The 20,583-nt window shown below is 43.2% G+C and overlaps 1 protein-coding gene across 4 annotated transcripts in view; it reads left to right on the forward strand.

Moving 5' to 3' along the window:
• TBC1D1 (TBC1 domain family member 1) overlaps nucleotides 1–20,583 on the forward strand; it is a 233,787-nt gene that overhangs the window by 52,496 nt on the left and 160,708 nt on the right. The window lies entirely within an intron of this gene.

Consider the following 20,583-nt stretch of genomic DNA (forward strand, 5'->3'; position numbering starts at 1 on the left):
GAGTATGTTTTTAAGCTGATGCATATTAATATCAGACTTTTTAAAAGAGCGTCAGAATGCTGTGTGCAATCAAGGCTTAATCAAGGAGTGTCACGTGCCTGTCATTACTGGCAATAGAACATTGCTTACGTAGTTTTAAATTCCCATGTTACTGAAGCGGAACATACCAGTTATATAATATATCAAATCCACTACTTTGCTGTTAAGTTTGAGATCTTTCCAAATCATTTTACCTATTAAACATGTCCCTTTCATTGCTTAATAATGACTTGGGTAAAAGGCTGTAGAGAAGCATAGTTGCAAGTAAGTGCAAATAAATTAAAATGACCCAGGCTGATGTGCAGAGAATCCTGGTGAAATCCATGGAAGGTCTGTCAAGGGAGGGAGGAGCATGAGTCAAGTCTGGAAAACTGTGTACATTGAGAAGTCAGGATGGTAGGACGCCTGGGTGGCTCGGTTAGTTAAGCATCTGTCTTCAGCTCGGGTCATGATCCCAGGATCCTGGGATCGAGTCCCTCATCAGGATCCCTGCTTATCGGGGAGCCTGCTTCTCCCTCTCCCTTTGCCTGTCGCTGCCCCTGCTTGTGTCCTCTCTCTCTGTCTCTCTGTCTCTGACAAATAAATAAATAAAACCTTAAAAAGAAGACATTTGGATGGTTAGTGTGGTCAGTTGGTATGTGGGGGAGGACAGCAGGCAGTAAGGACGAGTTCAGCTAAAAGCAACAGAATAATGGAACGCCCAGTTTATAGCAGCGCATATCCTCATTCCTCAGAATGTGGCTCTTCAGACAGAAACACCACCTGGGAGCCTCTTATCCACATAGGTTCTCGGGCCCCACCTCACACCTACTGAATCAGAATTTTCACTTTAATGAGATTTTCAGATGATTCATAGATACATAAAATAAGTCCCATTTAGACACTAAAGATATTTTGATGTCTCACTTAATGAGGATTTGGAAGTAAGACGTGATATCACCAGTAATCCAGGCTGCCATCTCATGACCCTCTATCATCTGTAGCATGTTGATTTGACCATTTAGATTGTGACCTCATGGTTCCAAGATGGCTGCTGTAGCTCCTGGAGCAAGTGAGTTCCAGGCAGGAAGGAGGAGGCTTGCTTCCATTATCTCTGTTAACCAGGCTGGGTCACATGTTGATATGTAGATTCATCTCTTGGGAAGAGGAATAGTATAAACATGGCTAGTTCATACCATTCATCCCTCTAGTAAAAAAAAAAAAATAAATAAATCAAAATAAAAGATTGCATACTATATGCCAACTCATAAGCATCCTTAGAACTAAAGTCTGAGATCAAGGGTCTCTGTTCATTAATTACATAAAATTAGGGTTCTGTTAGGAAAGAGGAGTGGGGGAATCGTTCTTAGGCAGGAATCGTTATCTACCACAGGTAGGCAAGGCCAGATGTGGAAGAGTCTTGGGAGCCATTCCAAGACTGGACTGGTGGTTATGAGAGAATCAAGGTAGGGATAGATTCGTAACTGTGGTTTGAGAAGTAAATCTAGCCCTATGGAGAACGGGCCAGGACCAGTAAGGAGATGTATGCAGTCGTCCAGAGGAGAGCTGATGAGGTTGACCCAGGACAGTGGCAGGTGGACTGGAGAGAAGAGGATGCATTTGGAAGACTGCTTAGAGACGCATGTCATTACCTGGAGAAGCTGCAGGTGGATGGTGAGAAAGGGAGAGTACACGTGAGACTTGTATGTGCTCACTCACTCAGCTATTACTGGATGCCATTAAAAAAAAAAACAAAACTATGTATGTGACGTACACATGCTCACAGGTCACAAAGCTCTGTAACCTGCACTTTCCACTTTCTGCATCACAGACCGATTTCTGTATCAATACATCTAGAACTCTTTCATCCCTGACAGTTAAATGATACTTATAATCTGATAAATTTAAGAAACCATAGCAAGTAGGGACACCTGGGTGGCTCATTAGGTTAAGTGTCTGTCTTCGGCTCGGGTCATGATCCCAGGGTCCTGGAATTGAGCCCCGCATCGGGGCATCGAGTCTGCTTCTCCCTCTGTGTCTGGCCCCCTACCTTGTGCTCTCACTCTCTCTCTCTCAAATAAACAAATAAAAGTCATTTAAAAAAAGAGAGACACTGTAACAGGTAAGAAAGGAATCTCTCTCTCCATCGTGTTTCTGAAACACGCCTCTCCCACTTTCTTTCCTAAGGTAATACAGACATAGTTAGAGACACCTAAACACGTTCATGTCTCTCTTTTCCTCTCCTAATCATGCTATTCTCATGCCTTCCTTGTGCGGTTTCCAGTCGACTCTTTTCTACAAAAATCCCTGCCCTTTATTTGTCACGAGCAGCCTGTGCTCCAGGAATAACCATTGTTAACCGTACTTCACCTCCAAGTGTACACCTTCCATTTTTCCATTTATATATATTGATCGCAGTCTAGGCAGTCTGCCTCTAATGAACTTCTAACATAGTATGGCGTTAACATTTTAGTTTTGTGTGCTGTCTGTCCGTCTCTCCACGAGGATGTAAGTTTCGTGAGGGCAGGGATTTGTGTTATTGTGTTAACAGACCTATCCCCATAGTCTACAGTATCTGGCTCCAGATGGGCGCTTCAGTAAATATTAGCGGACAAAAGAATGAATTCCCAGCGGATTATCCTCATTGTGCTTTGCTTTAATACATTTGAAATCTCCAAATGGCTTTTCCCTGGACCTCTTTTCTGTATCTTCCCTGCTAGACCTCATATGATACATTCAAGTGTGTCCACTGATTTCAATATGAATCTACAGCAAAGGGGAGTAAATTAATACCACCCCCCCCCCCCCCCCGCTCAGTCACCTGATTCGTGCCATGATGGAAATCATGATGATTTTTATCTGGTCTCTGGGGTTATCTGTCCCCCCATCCCGCCCTTGCATGAAGCCCCCAGCTGACTGGGTCCACATCTAGACTCCCTTCATGTGTTGGGAGAACATAAGCCACAGATGGGTTTGTGAAATTTCCATGGCCACAAACTCAAGAGGGCAGGCACATCCCTTCCTTCCCACAGGAAGAAAAGACACGAATATACATGATGCATGACACCATGCTTTCATCCCTCACCATTTTATCACCATTATAGGAAGAAATAATATTATCCTTTTAGAGATGAGGAAATTTAGCTCATCCCGGGAATATAGAGTCAAAGAAGAGAGTTGAGATTCCAACATAGCCTCTCTGACTCCAAATTTCAATTTTTTTATACACTGTACTGCTTTTTCGTAAAAGTTCAGCACAGATTGTTTGATATTTTTCTTTTCCTTCGTCATTACTTTTAAAAAGGTCACTTCTGACATTTGATTTACATTTCCGACAAGCTACATACCCTTTCTCCTTCTCTTCCTCTCTCCCTCCCCTCCTTTTCCATTTCTTGCATTTGTAATGCAACAGATGATAGTTTTTCACGATGTCCTGGGGATGATATGTTTTATTGAAAATTCCAGACAAATAAATGATAAGTAGTCACTTGTGGAATCCTACACTGGAAATGATTTCAGCTGTAGTTTTGTGGTTTTAAAAAATGCTATTTTTACTGATCTGTACTCAGAGCTGTGGAAACAGATGGCCACATTTGCTGGATTTGCTAGTTTTGTGCCCCTTTTCTCATATACATTCATGGTGACCAAGTTTACTTTTAAAAACATATGCTAAGAATAATGACATATTTTTCAGATTGAAGTTGTCTAGGAAAAATGTATGCTTAAGAAAGAGTGAGTCTATAAGGGGCACCTGGGTGGCTCAGTTGTTAAATGTTCAGCTCAGGTCATTATCCCAGGATCCTGGGATCGGGCCCCACATCAGGCTTGCTACTCGGCGGGAAACCTTCTTTTCCCTCTCCCACTCCCCCTGCTTGTGCTCCTTCTTTCTCTTGCTGCCTCTCTCAGTGAAATAAATGAATAAAATCTTGGAAGGAAGGAAGGAAAAAAGAAGGAAAGAAAGAGTCTATAAGATCATGGGGCATCTGGCTGGCTTAGTAGAGCAAGTGATTCTTGATCTTGGGGTCATGAGTTCAAGTCCCATGTTAGGCATAGAGCTTACTTAAGAAAAAAAAAGTCTGTAAGATCAACATTGCAGATTTACCTCCAAGAAAACCCATTCTTTGACCTGCTTACCTTCCAAGCCCAACCCATAAATGCCAAACCCCTTAGCTTGACAGTCAAGGGCCTTGACCATGATGACTTTTCATACTTTTCTCTGTAATTCCACGATTTTGTACCCTATTCTCCAACAAAATGAGACTGTTTATTCTTCTTTTTAAAAATGATTTTATTTTATTTTTTAAAGATGTTATTTTTAAGTAATCTTTACACCCAACATGAGGCTTGAACCTACAATACCGAGATCAAGAGTCACATACTAAACTGACTGAGCCTTCCAGGTGCCCTATTTATTCTCCTGAAATAACCAAGCTTTTCTCTTTTTTGCTCATTCTTATTTCTTTAATCTAGAGAGCTTCTTCTCTTTCAAAACCTTTAGGAAGCTTTCCATCTCTCTCAGCTCAAATGCCACCTCCTCCCGAAGGCTTTCCTGGATTGGATTTGCTTTCACACCTGTACACCCCACTAGTCTTTATTTATCCCTTCTTTAGGACACTTAAACTACATCTTTTACTTTATTTCTGCCCAGGTTCAGAGTACCATTTTAAGACGATTTATTAAAGATGAATGTGTCAAAATGCTTCCAAAGATGGCAGTTAGTGGTATTTTACACTAACAGTATATTGGTTGTTGACAGGTGTCTAACAGATCTTTTTTTTTTTTTTTTCAAGAAGGAAAGCAGTCTGTTGAATGCCTGAAGATTGGCATGCAGAATCTACTTGCCCACTCTTCCTACTCTCTAGTTCGTTCCACCCAGCATTTCACGCATTTACGTGGTCTGCCTGACCGCTAATGGTACTCAGTTCCCAGCTCCGTGTAGCAGTTAAATTAATCACACGATATACCAGATCCAAATCCTAGCTCTGTCCCTTACTAGCTAGCTGTCTCAGGCTAGGAGTAGGAGCTCTGATAATACCCATGAGTGCCTGCTTGTATTTAAGGTGGGCCTTTTGCAAATAAACAGATTTTTTTTTCTTCTGCGTACAAACTCAGATGCATACACACACTTGGGTTAAAGAGTCCTGGAATGGGGACACCTGGGTGGCTCAGTCGGTTAAACATCTGCTTTGACTCAGGTCATAATCCCGGGTCCATGATAAAGCCCAGCTGCTCAGCAGAGAGCCTGCTCCTCCCTCTCCTTTTGCCTACTGCTCCCCTTGCTTGTGCTCAATCTCTCTCTGGGTCAGGTAAATAACATCTTTTAAAAAAAGAGAGAGCATTCTGGGATGAATTGGAGAGCAAGTTTATTTACCTTTGAACTGAAAGGACACTCAGCAAAACTGCCTTCTATATCGAAGCAGAAGTGGCCCTTTACTGCTGTGCATCAAGGTGCTGGACTAGGTTGGAGTAGGGTTGGCAGATGTCTGCAGGATACAACACCCCTGTATCCTGTGCCTGCGGCCAAGGTCATTGGTACTCCCATCGCCCAGGACAGGACTGCGGAGCCCAGACAGATCCTGGTGACTCTACTTACCACGGGTGCCGTATTTCTGCTACCAAAGGAACAGAGCTGGTAAAAGAGATAAGTTGGGGTGAGGTCTATTTTTCATCTTTCAGTTGCTTTGGGGTAAATTTGGGGAGCTGCTTTGGTCACAGTGGAGGACTTGAATTTACCAAAGGTTAATAGGAAGTGAAATCATGTCTGCAAAAGTACGTTACAAGTTAGGAAATGCTGCGGAGGCAGCTGCCCTTTCTTCCTGGGTTGTTCTGTGCTTGAGCTAAGTGGTTTTTGAGTGTTTCAGAATGCCTGAAAAATCACACTCCAGCATGTTAAGTTTGTGATTACCACAACGATTTCTGATAGTCAACGTTCTATTTACATATAAAGTGGGTTGTGTTCCTTCTTACCCTCCCCCGCTGTCCCCGGGTTCCACACTCCCTCTCTGCGAAGGCTCCCACTTTTTGAAATATGTGAACAAGATTGGCTCCCGCAGAGAAAACAGGAGACAGGAAATAGCACAGGATAAAGGAGCAGAGGCCAGGGTCAGGTCAAGAGCTTCCCACGTCTTCTCCCCAGTCCAGCAGGAACAAGATGAAAGCCTTGAGGAGGTCCTGGAAGCAAAAGGCGATAACCCAGAGAAGACTGAGAGTTACATGGAATATGCTGGAAAAAATAGGAAACACATTTGCAGCTTGGACTAACACTGATTATCTTAAAACATCTGAATGGTTAGGGTGCCTGGGTGGCTCAGTCCGTTAAGCATCTGACTCTTGATTTTAGCTGGGGTCATTAGCTCAGGGTCGTGAGATGGACCCTTGCAGCGGGTTCTGTGCTGAGCGTGGAGCCTCTTTAGGGTTCTCTTTCTCCCTCTGCCCCCCTCCCTTAAAAAATGTCTGAATTCTTAAATAATATTCATGAACTCTCATTTTGCAGCTTAGAACTAACATCTTACAGCTGCAAGCTGTAAACATTTGCAGAACTGACATCTTACAGCTTCACGCAGCTTATGTCCATGCCTTAGATTCTGTACAAAGCTTTGATGGAGCCACAGATGTCTCATGTCAGTCTAGGAGTTGCTCTGTGATGGAGTTGAATTCCAGGATTTAGTGAGTTTTCTAGATCAAGAGTTGGTATTTATCATACGTGTTAGTAGTTTGCTGCTGCTACCGAAAGTGGGTAGCAGTCATGTCTTTGAATGTCTTATTCCATAAAAAACCAACTGGATACGCCTTTTTAAGAACCGTCTGAGGCAGCCAGAGGTCAAGGATTCCGGATTCCTTCCCAGTCAAAGGATGCGCTGAGGGACCTCCAGAAAAGATACAAAGTCTCAGTCCCAGGCTGCCTTATGGTTCCTTGGACAAGAGTCATGATCATGTGACCTTCTATCTCCCTCACACTTCCCACTGGAGAGGGTTTGCTAAGTTTCAAAATTCAAAACTCAAAATTCAAGACAAATCATGAAACATTTGAGCAATAATTCTAGACAGTTCTTTATTCATATATTTTTAAAAATTTTTTAAAACCTAGAGGTCATTCTTGATTCTTCTGTCTCTCTTTTTTTTTTTTTTTAAAGATTTTTTATTTATTTATTTGACAGAGAGAAATCACAAGCAGGCAGAGAGGCAGGCAGAGAGAGAGGAGGAAGCAGGCTCCCTGCTGAGCAGAGAGCCCGATGCGGGGCTCGAACCCAGGACCTGGGATCATGACCTGAGGCGAAGGCAGCGGCCCAACCCACTGAGCCACCCAGGCGCCCCTCTTCTGTCTCTCTTATACCTACCTTCCATTCTATTGCAAGCCCTGTTGGTTACGTTTCCAAAATATATCTTTAATCCATCAGCTTCTACCTAATTTTCACTGTGAGCCCCAGACTAAGCTAAGCCATCGAAGTAACCTCTTTTTTTCTCCTTTTTTAGTATTTTATTTATTTATTTGACAGAGAGAGACACAGCGAGAGAGAGAACACAGCAGAGGGAGTGGGAGAGGGAGAAGCAGGCTTCCCGTGGAGCAGGAGCCCAATGCGGGGCTCGATCCCAGGACCCTGGGAACATGACCCGAGCTGAAAGCAGATGCTTAATGACTGAGCCACCCAAGTGCCCCCATCACAGTAACCTCTTAAACTGGAGGACTGGTCTCTTGTTCCCATGCTGCTCCCCAGTGTTCCATTCTCCATGTGGTCGCTAGAGTGACAGAGTAGAGCATTGAGCCACGTGATTCCTTTCCTTAAACCCACTAATATTGCCCCAATTACACTGAGGATAAAGTTCAATTTTTAACACAGCCTCAGGGCCCCGGGTCATCTATCCCTTGCTTCCATCTCCAGCTTTATCGTGAGCCACTTTCTACCTCACTCTCTCTCTTGCATTCACAGAGATATTTTTTCCCTTGCATTCACAGAGCCTTTGCACATGCTTTTCTCCTGACTTGTGACCTGACTGCCTCATTCAGATCTCAGTTTTAGCATTAATTGGGGGCTTTTTGACTACACATTCTAAAGTAAGTCTCTTGCCCACAAGTCTTTTTCTCCCACATTATCTTGTTCTTCATAGCATTCAGTACACTTTGTAATTATGTGTCCCACTGGTTTCCTTACTTGCTTAATGTCTGTCCCCTCCTCTAGACCATGAGCCCCATGAAGGACAGGGACTGTGACTGTTGTTCACCATGATGGCCAAGTACTTCCTCTGCCCCTAGAGTAAGTACTCTAGGGGCAGACTAGAGTCTGCCAACTCTGGTGGGTTCTCTGTATCAGTACTCTTTGTCTTGACTACACAGGTCCATGATGAGTTTCTACTAGGTGTGGGCATAAACTCCTTAGCCCCATCCATCACCCTCTTCAGTGGAAGAACTGGGTCTCATCTATGAAGGAGGACATCATATTGTGTGAATGCTAGGACCTTGTTTGTTCTGCAAGGTTCGTATCTCTGTGTTTTGAACTCAGGCCAAGCATCACTGGTGTATCCTATTGCTGGGGTCAGAATCTTTGCATCTTAACCCTGCTTTCCTTTACTTATAAGCCTTGGGCAAGCTGTTTAACTTCTCAGATTTTACTTCTTGAAGCTGTTCTTAGAGACATCAAATGTCTCTAATTTTTGTTTTAGTGTCTAATGCTTAAATTTATATGAAAGTCTTAGCTTAATGTCTGGTACATAGTAAGCACCTAAATATTGTCTGTAAGAGCAGAAGCTCAATATATATCTATTGAATTAATAAATAAATGAATAACTTAACCTCTCTCAATGATGAATTTCAAGTTCTACTTCAACTTCAAGTTCATCACCTGTAAATAAAGAGGTTTAGCTAGATGATAACTTTCTAGGCTAATAGCCTAGGGATTTAGTTATGAAGATGTTAATAATTATGACATTTGCGGTTATGTTTTTATAGATTTTTTTCAGAATTATTCTAAGCAATGAAAGTCAAATTCTAAGCTGAAATCAAACAAATTAAACAAAAAATTGGACAAAAAAGAAAATATTTAACAAATCACCCTAAGTCCTGTGGTAAGCTGGTATTTGGTTTAGTCTCCCTGGGGTCACCATAGGACTTGTAGCTTCTCTAAGGGTCTTTAACATTTCCAGGACAGTAATTAACCATTTAGTAGGGTATCTCCTACACTAAATGAACATGAACTCTTCATTTCAGGTATCTCTTTGCATATCCCCGAGGGCAGGAGACATGAAACCATTAAGAAAATATAAACCAGGGGCACTTGGCTGGCTTAGTAGGGAGCACATGTGACTCTTGATCTCATGGTTGTGAGCTCCAGCCCCATGTTGGGCAGAGAGCTTACTTAAAATAAATAAATAAATGAAATATGTAATGAATTTTTGTAAATCAGTTTAAAAAAAAAGGCAACCCAGGGATGCCTGGGTATCTCAGTTGGTTAAGCTGTTGCCTTCGGCTCAGGTCATGATTCCAGGGTCCTGGGATTGAGTCCCCACATTGGGCTCCTTGCTTGACGGAGAGCCTGCTTCTCTCTCTGCCTCTGCCTGCCACTCTACCTGCTTATGCGCTTGCTCTCTCTCTCTCTCTCTCTGAAAAATAAACAAATAAATAAAATCTTAAAAAAAAAAGGCAACCTAGTTAAAAAAAAAAGGGCTGATAATGTGAACAGGCAATTTATGGAGGAGGAAACCTGAATAGCCATTTGACCTATGAAAAGATGGCAACTCACCAGCAACTAGACAGGAGTAGATTAAAGCAAGAAAATAATATCATATTCATTAGATTTTTGAAATTTAAGAGCTTGATAACATCAGGACAGGTAAGGATGTGAAGAAGCAGGAACGCATGCATGTGTGTGGGAGTATAAATGGACACAGCAATTCCACAGCAGAATATGGCCATGTGCGGTAGAGCTGAAGATATGGTTGCCTGTAATAGAGCTGTCCCTTGTCTGAGCATATATTGTGGACATGAGCACAAAGAGACCAGTAAAAGGGTATTGCTGCTATGGTTACAAAAAAGAAAAATTCTGTATTTCCACCCAAAATGGAAGAGATCATTAAATTATGGACTAGTCATGCAATTTGTTACAATTGAATTTTATTCAGCAGCTAAAATACACCATGTTGAGTATAAAAAAGCCACTGCCTAAAATAAAGTATACATTGTGAAACCATGTAGGATGAAATTGAAAAGCACAAGATGGGAGGGCATATTGTTTGTGCATTCATACTTATGGGGATAATATATAAAAACAGAGAGGGAAAGATTGACCCAGCATGGGACAGTGGGTACTTCTGGGGATGTAGGAAGAACTCTGTAAGTAACGTTTTACTTCTTTAAACATATACACATGTGCGAAATATTTAAAAGTGTTAAAACTGGGTAGTAGCTACATGAGTGTCTATCAAAATATTCTATTTGATCTTTTTGAAATATTGTATAATTAAAAAATAAAACCTTAGAAAATGAGAATGTTATATGTAATACAAAGTCCAGTATCAGAATCGGTTCTTTGTAGTTTAGGGATAATCTCACTCTTCTTTTGCCATTTTGCAGCTAATTTCCACTTGGCCTTTGTGTGCATCCACCTTGGAGGGGGTGGGTTTGTAGATCCCAGGGTTGGGTTCAAGGTCTTCTCTTTGTACCTGCTCATTCCCTTCTTGCAACATTTCTCACTCAGCCATGCAGTTTCCTGTTTACTTGCTGCTTGGGTCCACTGGACCCCAAGACGTCCCTCTGGGAACAGGTGGCTTGTTTGCTGTAGCATCTCCAGGGACTGGTGTGCACTGGTGTGCAATAGATCTATATTAAGTGACAATGAATTCATGGATGCTTCGGTGGTTCACATTCAAAGCTGTGTACACAGTGGGCTGGACTTGGATACTTGAAATCACCATCCATAGATAATAGGAACTATATTATCAACTATGAATTGAAACTACTTAGCAACATGTCTTGCCTCAGGGAGGCTGTGTGCACCATTGACATGGCCCGCCCGTAGCCCTTGCACCACAGTGTCATAGTGGAGAGGAGGACCAGGTGATGGGCTTGTTACAAGGAAACCTGGTCTTAGATCTCTGGACTCATCTCCCTCAAGAATCAGGTCGTCATTAAGCTTTGGCAGGGGATGTACTCATCCAGCTAATTTCCTGGGCACCGGGAGGTCAGGGTCCTTTAGTCCATCAGCCAAGTCAGCTCTTCACAGGAAGGATCACTGCAGCCACCTCGCCTGTACCCAAGAGCCCAGCCCCGGCTTTGTCCCTGGTCACCTCAGGTTTGGGTTGAGTGGGCTTGCCAGCCCCCAGTGGGGCCTCAGAGGAGAGCTTGCTGCAGGCCCCACTGCCTTCTTCCTAGCCCCGGCCAGCTGTAGCCTCCAGCAGGGCCCCGCTTCCTTGGACCCAGGGAGAACGTGCTTCCTTCCTCTTTTCTTCCTATCTCCTTTGTTTGATTACTAGAATCTGCTCCCATGTCATGCCCAGATCCTCGTGGCCTTGCTGGCATTGGTTCAGCCTCCAGCCCCACAAAACGGGTAGAACTTCTTCCCCCCTCAAATCCAGCTCTTGGCTGGAAGCTGGTGAGTGTCTTCAGAACCTCTCTTGACCAGAAGAGACCCCTAAAATCTCAGAGCACAAAGCCCTGTGTTGACAGCACTCGGGACCATTTGCTTTCCTGCCATTGTGGAGAGAACCTCAGTTCTAAGCAGGCCAGGTAGTTTACTTTTCTGACCCTCTGCGTCTTCGTCCACCAGATAGAATAACTAATATCTCGCAGCAGGGCTTTGAGACAATTAGGGACTGTTGTAAAGAGGTTAAGTGGACAAGCTTGGGCTTGAATCCTGGTTCTGCCTTGCGGTTTCCCCACCCCAAACAGAGTAACCCTGATCCCCACTCACAGATTACAAATGCTCACAACAAGACCTGGTCTGTCATGAGCACTTTCTGAAGGTTCGCTGGTTTTAGTGGTGGCTTGTAGATACCGTGCTCTCAATACACATTACGTTCCATTACCATTATTTTTATTTACCTTAAGTTCCTTCAGGTTACTGTAACAAAAACACCACAGACCGAGTGGCTTATAAACAGCAGAAATTCATTTCTCACAGTTCTGGAGGCTGAGAAGTTCAAGATCAAGGTGCGGGCAGAGTCAGTGTCTGAAAAGGACCATTTCCTGGTTCGTAGAAGGCCTTCTTCTCCGTGTGTCCTCGCATAGTGGAAGGGGCAAGGAGCTCTGTGGGGTCTCTTTTGTAAGGATGCTAATCCCATTTAGGAGGGCTCTACCCTCATGACCTAATCCCTTCCCAAAGGCCCCCCTCCAAATCCTATCACATGGAGGATTCGGTTTCAACATGAATTTTGGGTGGATATGGACATGAAGTCTATAGCGTTTTGTCCCTGGGCCCCCAGATTCATGTCTTTCTCAATGCGAAACACATTCATTCCATTCCCAAACCCCCAGTGTCTTCACTGGTTCCAACATCAACTCAAAAGTCTGAAGTCCAAAGTCTCATCTAAATATCTCAATCAAGGGTGCCTGGGTGGCTCAATGGGTTAAGCCTCTGCCTTCGGCTCAGGTCATGATCTCGGGGTCCTGGGATCGAGCTCCACATTGGGTTCTCTGCTCAGCCGGGAGGCTGCTTTCCCCTCTCTCTCTGCCTGCCTCTCTGCCTACTTGTGATCCTTGTCTGTCAAATAAATAAATAAAATCTTTAAATATCTCAATCAGATGTGGGTGAGACTAGTAATTCATCCTGAGACACATGGAGACAAACTCCTAAGCTGTGAACCTGTGAAACCAAACAAATTATGTGCTTCCAAAACACAGTGGTGAGCTAGGCAGAGGATAAAAGTTTCCATTCAAAAAAAAAAAAAAAAATCCAAACTACAAGGCAAAGCTCCCATTCGATCCTAAAGTTTGAGAAAAAGTCTTCTTCATCTTGATTCTCTGCCCTCCAGACCCACTAGGGGAGGAGTAGCACCTTCTAGACCCACCGAGACAGAGGTCCTGACCCTGCAGCTTTGTAGGGCAGGAGTTGGGCCCACAAGACTTTGGGGCTGTTGTAAGGATTAACGAGATGATGTATGAAAATGCCTGGCATGCAATAAATGTTCAGCAGATATTATTTCCTCCCTTCCTGATCCTGATCCTGATCTTGGAGAAGGGCTACCTTAGACCAGAGGCAGGTGACCCCTCCCACTGGAGTCGTAGGCATTCATTCTTGCAAACTTCTCCCCTGAAGTAAGGAACCAACTCTAGATCTCTTGAAAAGTTCCAGGGGCTTTGACATCCTTGTGACATCCTTGTGACGTAAGGACTTGGCGACTGGCGAGCAGGCGTGTTTAGTTGTGTCTGGACCCTGAGCCAAGGCTGCCAGGCATAAACCCGTCATGGGCATTTAACTGAGCACATATTTCATAGCATTCCTGAAGGAAGCTTGGGAGGAATCTTGGAGATCTCGAGTCTAACCTCTGAAATGTGCGAGGTGGAAATGGGAGATGTAGCACGCACTGCCTGAGATCACACAGCCGGTGGTGTGTAGGTGAGGCACCCCGACCACCCCCCTACGCTGCCTCCACAAAGAGGAAGATTCCAAAGGACTGTGTGCAAATCAATCAGACCACTTTAGAGAACTTCTGATCTCCTCTGAAAGTTGGTTTATCTTCACTTCACCCAGAGCACAACCTCTGTCATGTCTGAACAATTCCAGGGGAGGAGAGCGCTGTCTCAGACCGCCCTAGCTGTAAGCATTTGAGACCTCAAAGGAGATTCGAGTACAAAGGGAACCCAGAAGCCCTTTCCTGCTTATACCTTCTCATCCCTTATATCTCTTGTCAAAGCCAGCAGAGATGGTTTTCAGTTACGTACCTCCTCTAGCGGTGTGCAGAGACTAGGAGGCAGATGATGGTCTGGTTTTATAACCCGTGCATTACTTTGCTGAGCTGCGGACCCAGAGGGACCGTCTATCTTAAAGCTTCCGGAGGGACACTTACCCAGGAATGTGGCTCCAGTGTCTTGACTCCTGGAATGTGTGCTTGCTCTGTGCACCTGAAAATCGCACTGAGCGTAACCAGGCACTGTCCTTTTGGGGAAATGCAAGTGTACACGGCTCGGTGGACATTTTGGAGAATTCGCAAGCTATAGCGAGGAAGCAGATGTGAATTGTTTGCCTGACCGTGCAGAAGTGCGTGGCTGTGTACCAGGCCTGGGTAGCCAACATGGAAGAGTCACTGTTCTGCTTTTTAGGGGTTTGCTGCGTGGTTCCAAAAATATTGTGATCCAAAAATACTGACACGTAACAAATTTAGGCTTTGAAAAGAGCGAGAACATTCATAAGAAGAGTTTCCATTGTGTTTAAAACTCAATGATTTTTTTTTTTAAGACTTCATTTGTTTAGAACAGTTTTAGGTTCACAGCAGAAAGTGTGCAGAAAGTATAGACACCCAGCGTCCACGGATAACTAGCCTCTCTGATTGTCAGTATCCCTCCCCCCATCTGAGTTGACACATTTATTACAGCTGGTGAACCTACATCGATACGATGTAATCATCCAAAGTCCATAGTTTATATTAGGACTCTCTTGGTGTTGGACCTTCTTTGCATTTGGACAAATGTATAATGACATTATCCATCATTATAAAAGCGCGCAAGGTAATTTTCACTGCCCTAAAAATCCTCTGTGCTCGGGGCACCTGGGATGCTCAGCCCTTAAGCGTCTGCCTTCAGCTCAGGTCATGATCCTGAGGTCCTGGAATCCAGTCCCAAGTCAGGCTCCCTGCTCGGTGGGAAGCCAGCTTCTCCCTCTCCCACTCTCTGTGCTTGTGTTCCCTCTCTCGCTGTGTCTGTCTCTGTCAAATAAATAAAAATCCTAAAAAAATAAAATCCTCTTTGCTCTCCCTATTCATCCTTCTCTTCCCATCCCCAATCCCTTTGCAACCACCGATCTTTGACTATTTCCATAGTTTTACCTTTTCCAGAACGTCTTAGAGACAGAATCATGCAGTATGTAGCCTTTTCGGATTGGCTACTTTCATTGAGTAATACACATTTACGGTTCCTCATGTCTTTCTGTGGCTTAACAGTTCATTTCTTTCTAGCACCGAATGATATTCTATTATCTGGATGTACCACAGTTTACTTATGCATTCCCTACTGAAGGACAGCTTGGTTGCTTCCAGGCTTTTTAATTAAATAAGGCTGCTCCGAACTTCTATGTGCAGGTTTTTGTGGAGACGTAACTTTTCAACCGCTTTGGGTAAATCCCAAGGAGCATGATTGCTGGATTGAAACTTGATGATTTTAAAGAACTAGATGATATTGAACAACCAGAAATATTTTTAGAAGTGGGAAATCACTCTTATCAAAGAGAAACTAAGCCACTTTGTTTGTTTGTTTGTTTCAGGGAATTGTAATTTACCATGAAAGAAGTGAGAAAGGGGAATTTGGGTCCAGTTTTTATTCACTAATAGATTTTATCAGGAGATAAGGATTAATATTTTTCAGTCTTATTTTTTAGGAGAAACCCTAACTTTCAGTTTAGAAAAAACGTTATTGTTTTAGTAAGGTCAGTGCTATGCAAAGTGGCGTTTTTAATGTTTCCATTATAAATTATAATAAAAATTTATAATTTTTATTATAAAATAAATAGCTTAAAGAGCTTAAAGCTGAGCATCTATGTTTAGTTATAACCCAGGATGAGGATGTCAAAAATCTTATGACTAAATTTTCAGTGTTTTCTTTTGTGAGCTCATTGTTGCTGGGTTTTTCCATGATTTTGAAACATGTGTGTACAGTTTTTGGGAAGAGTTTATTTGCTTAAACTTTATAGACTGACTAAAAATAGAAAAACATTGTTTCTATTTTTAGAATGTTTTACGAGCTAAAACGTGAACACAATTTACCATACATATTAGGCCAAGATAATGAGACAGGAACAGATATTAAAATAGTAAATACATGAATTTATCTTGTTTAGAAATGTCATAAGCATTTTAATGAATTCATTGTTTTTCTTAATGAAGAGATAAATCTGTCATAAAGTACATTTCTTTTTCTTTCTTTCTTTCCTTCCTCTTCTCCCTCCCTTCCTCCATCCCTTCTTCCTAATTTTAAGTAGGCTCCATGCCCAGTGCAGGGCTTGAACTCATGACCTTGAGATCAAAACCTGTACTGAGACCCACAGTTGGATGCTTAACCGACTGAGCCACCCAGGTGCCCCTAAATTTCTCTTTTAAAAAGACTGCTGAGTGCGGAGGGAAAAAAGGCATCCTGCAGTTGGAGCGAACTGTATTTGTAGGGGTTTAGTCACTGGCTGGTCCCCTCTCGAGTTAACAGTTCAATGACTCACTTTTTACACTGCAGAGTCTTAGTATTTCTCGTTGGGCTGCAGCCAGCTTTTAATTTTGCAAGGCTTTTTGGTAAACGTACTAAAGGTGCCTGGAGCCATTAAAAATGTCTTAACTAAATCGTTTTGCTGTTATGCTGGTTAACGAGAAACGACAACCTGATGCCCGAAATCAAAACAAAATTAGAGGCCTTAATTTAAATGTTGATATGGAGGCATCAAAGTAGAATGTTCTTTAGTTAATAACTTGAATTTATTGTCTACATCCTAATAAGTCTTCATCAAATTTATCCTTCTACTTCCCTCACAGAACTTTCTTTCCCTCACTCACCAATTTATGAAGCACTGTGTGTTCTGAAGGGGGCCTTCAAGTACTTGGTCTTGCCACCCAAAGACTCCATTTTGAATTTACCATGATTTAAAATGTGATTGCTTGTATGTGCTTGAGAGAAAGTGACAGAGGTACCCAGGTGAGGAGGGCTGGGATGTGTGGGAAGAGGAACAGGGGAGAAGTAGTGGGAATTCACAGGATTCATTGCAGAGGGAGGAATTTCCGAGGTGTCTGAAAATGAGGGGCAGGAATGCTTGTGCATTTCCAGTCTCTCCCTGGTTAGAATGATGGGAATTTACCAGAGAGACTTGGACAATTCGTGGTGTGCTTTAAAGAGTTAAAGGAACAAATGGAACACAGTCATGCCGCTAGACTTAGCAACTCATAAAAAGGGAGAGGAAAATATTGAGAGGCATGGAGGCCCACCCGTCCTGGAATTAGTTTTGGCTGACACACAGTCTCCTCTTTGATCTCAACTGTTCGTCCTGTCTGTAAACCCAGTCATGAACTTGAGACCTCTAGCCCATCATCTCTCTTTTATTTGTGCATTTATAACATATGCTGTATTAGTCCGAGTTCTCCGGAGAAACAGAACCAATACAGATAGAGGTAAGAGGAGACTTATTATAGGAATTGGGTCATGTGGTTATGGAGGCTGAAGAGTCCCGTGATCGCCGCCTGTAGGCTGGAGGACCAGGAAAGCTGGTGTGTAACAGTACAGGTCTGAAGGCCTGTGAATTTGGGAGCTGATAGTGTAAGTCCTGGTCTGAAGGCCCAGGAACCGGGAGCACTGATGGCCATAGGTAGGAGAAGATGAATGTCTCAGCTCAAGCAGAGAGCACGAATTTGCCCTTCCTCCGCCCTTTTGTTCTATGGAGGCCCTCAACTATTGGATCAGACCAACCCTACAGTGGGGAGGGCTATCTTCTTTAGGCAGTCTACTGATTGAAATGTTAATCTCTTCTGGAGACACCTTCAAAGATATACCCAGAAATATTTACCAACCAAGTGAATGGCCCTTAGGCCATTCAGGAGGACACATAAAAGTAATCACGGTAAATACCCATCTCTAACCAACTGCAATCATTGCTAGTACTCCTACTACTACTTCTACCACTACAGCTACCATTTCCTAGACACCTACTATATGCAGGGATTCAGGCTGAGATGTTTTACATGCATCTCATTCAATCCTAAAACTCATTCTGTAGAGCATGCGACTCTTGATCCTGGGGTTGTAAGTTCAAGCCCCACGTTGTGTTGTAGGAATTCTCTTCCTGGTTACGCGGCTTTGAAGAGGTAGACAGACAAAGAGTGGTGGGCAGCAAAGCAGAGTTTATTGAGAGATAGTATAAAGCTCCCTGAGAGGGAGGTGGGACTGAGAGGGTTGCCCTTGGAGTTTCTAAGCGTAGGGATTTTTATGAGCTCTTTTGCAGAACTATATTAAGCAATCAGGGTGTGCTGAGTCATGCCAATCAGGGCTTTGGGAACCTATCTGTCTACCTATTAGGTTAATGTCTACATACTGACGGTCTCTTTTTTGGCTGACATCTGGGGGCTTATGTCTTAACTGCCCCTTGCCCGTGATATTGACAAATGCTTTGTGGTTAATTGTCTTATTTTAGGACGTTTTGCAGAAGTCATTTCTGCAAAGGCCACAAAGCAGAATGCTAGTCCTGTCTAAGCTGCAAAACAGGATGTCAGTGCTGTTTTATTGTAGCTGTCCTGATTTTAGATTTTCTTGTTGGGGACCCTGGCCCTGACTCCCTAACTGTCCAACTCACTCCTAACAGTTGGGTGTAGAGATTACTTAAAAAAAAATTCCTGGGGCGCTTGGGTGGCTCAGTGGGTTAAAGCCTCTGCCTTCGGCTCAGGTCATGATCTCAGGGTCCTGGGATCGAGCCCTGAATCGGGCTCTCTGTTCAGTGGGGAGCCTGCTTCCTCCTCTCTCTCTGCCTGCCTCTCTGCCTACTTATGCTCTCTGTCAAGTAAATAAAATATTAAAAAAAAAATTCCTGCAACTAGCCCTCTAAAGTGTGGGTCCCATTATTATAAAGCCTCATGGCATTAACTTTTTAAAGCATCATCACCTAGAGATATTTAATAAATTGATTCATAAATCACATACCATGGAATTTTGGTTTTTAGTATATTTTTAATGTATTTGGTATAGTGAATATACAGAAAATTCCAAAATATCTTCATCACCCCAGAACAGAAACCCTATGCTCATTAGCAGTCACTCCCCATTTTTCCCTCCTTCCAGTTCCTGGAAACCAGGAATCTACTTTCTGTCTCTATGGATTTGCCTATTCTGGATATGTAAGTGGAATCATACAATATATAATCTGTTTTGTCTGGCTTCTTTCACTTAGCGTATTGTTTGCAAGGTCCATTTACATTGTAGCATGGATCGGTACTTCATTACTTTTTATGACAAAATAATGCTCTGTTGTGTGGTATATTACATTTTGTTTATCCATTCATCAGTGGATGGACTCTTGGCTTGTTTCTACTTTATAGCTGTTATGAATACTACTACTATGAACGTTCACATGCTTTCATGGCATATGTTTTCAGTTCATACAGAGGGATTTTTGTTGCATGACTTTTTTTTTGGACTTGATAGTATCCTCAGCAAATATTTTTTCTGGAAACAAAGTTTTATGCCAGAAAGGGATAACTGCACACCTCCAGACTAAAATTTACTAAAACTCTCTTTTTGCAATGTAAGCTCTGATTTCTGTCCTTAGTAAGACTTGGTTTCCTGAGACAGAGACACTCATTTTTTTATTCCCTTTGTCCAGCTGATCCTTCCTCCTGGAAAGTCTTATTACCATCTGTAAAAGTTTGAAAGTCTTGGGGCACCTGGTTGGCTCAGTCCCTAGGGCATGCATGTGATTCTTGGTCTCCGGGTTGTGAGTTCGAACGCCTTACTGGGTGTAGAGATTCCTTAAAAAAGAAAAAAGGAGAAAGAGAAAAGATTCTTGACCTTCCAGTCAGAAGTTGGTTCTTCCTTTGCAGCAAGAGTTAACTTTCGTTTTTTGTTTTTTTTTTCCTGGGAACTCCCTGGAGCTTCACCTGGGCCTTTCTCGTGGCATTGCTCACTCTTTTCCTTCCCAGTCCTACTGGCTACCCCTCTATCCCCCTTGAGGTCAAGATTCAGGTCTTAATCACATTTCTGTTCCTTGCCAAGACACGTGTTGCTTTATACAATAGGTGATGAATGTCCTCGAACTGAATAAATCCCTAATTAGTTGCTGTGATATTGTGATTTATAAGAGAGATATATTTGATCTTTGTCCCCTTTCCTGGCACAGAGCTCCTAAACCCCTTGGAATTTCCTGTGAAGAGAGCCAGAAAGCTGTTCGTCATGTTAATGAAGTGACTTTTGGAAAGGCCCTTGGTCACCTAAGAAAGGAGATTGGTTGCCAGGGAACTAACCACGTGATCAGTGGATAGGAAACCTTCAGTCCTACCCCCTGACCTCCGGGGTTGGGGGTTGGGGTTTGAGTGGAGAGAGGCACTGAAGTTTGAGTTCAGTCCCTAGGGGCCAAGGATTTAATTGATCGTGTTGAGGTAACGAAGCCTCCATTGAAAACCCACATGGCAGGGTTTGGAGAGCTTCTGGGTTGGTGAGCCCTTGGGACATGCCAGGACAGTGGCGCTCAGAGAAAGTGTGCACGTTGCTGCACTTTCTCCACACCTCACCCTGTGCATCTCTCTCATTTGGCTGTTCCTGAGTTACAGTCCTTTCGACTACACCAGTCATCTAGGAAGTGAAATGTTACTCTGAGTTCTGTGAGCCACTCTAGCGTATTAATGGAACCCAAGGACGGGGTGAGGAGAACCTGTGGCTGGTGGGTCAGAAACCCAAGAGGCAACTTG

The sequence above is a fragment of the Lutra lutra genome, chromosome 2 (genome assembly GCF_902655055.1).
Source record: "Lutra lutra chromosome 2, mLutLut1.2, whole genome shotgun sequence".
Taxonomy (NCBI): domain Eukaryota; kingdom Metazoa; phylum Chordata; class Mammalia; order Carnivora; family Mustelidae; genus Lutra; species Lutra lutra.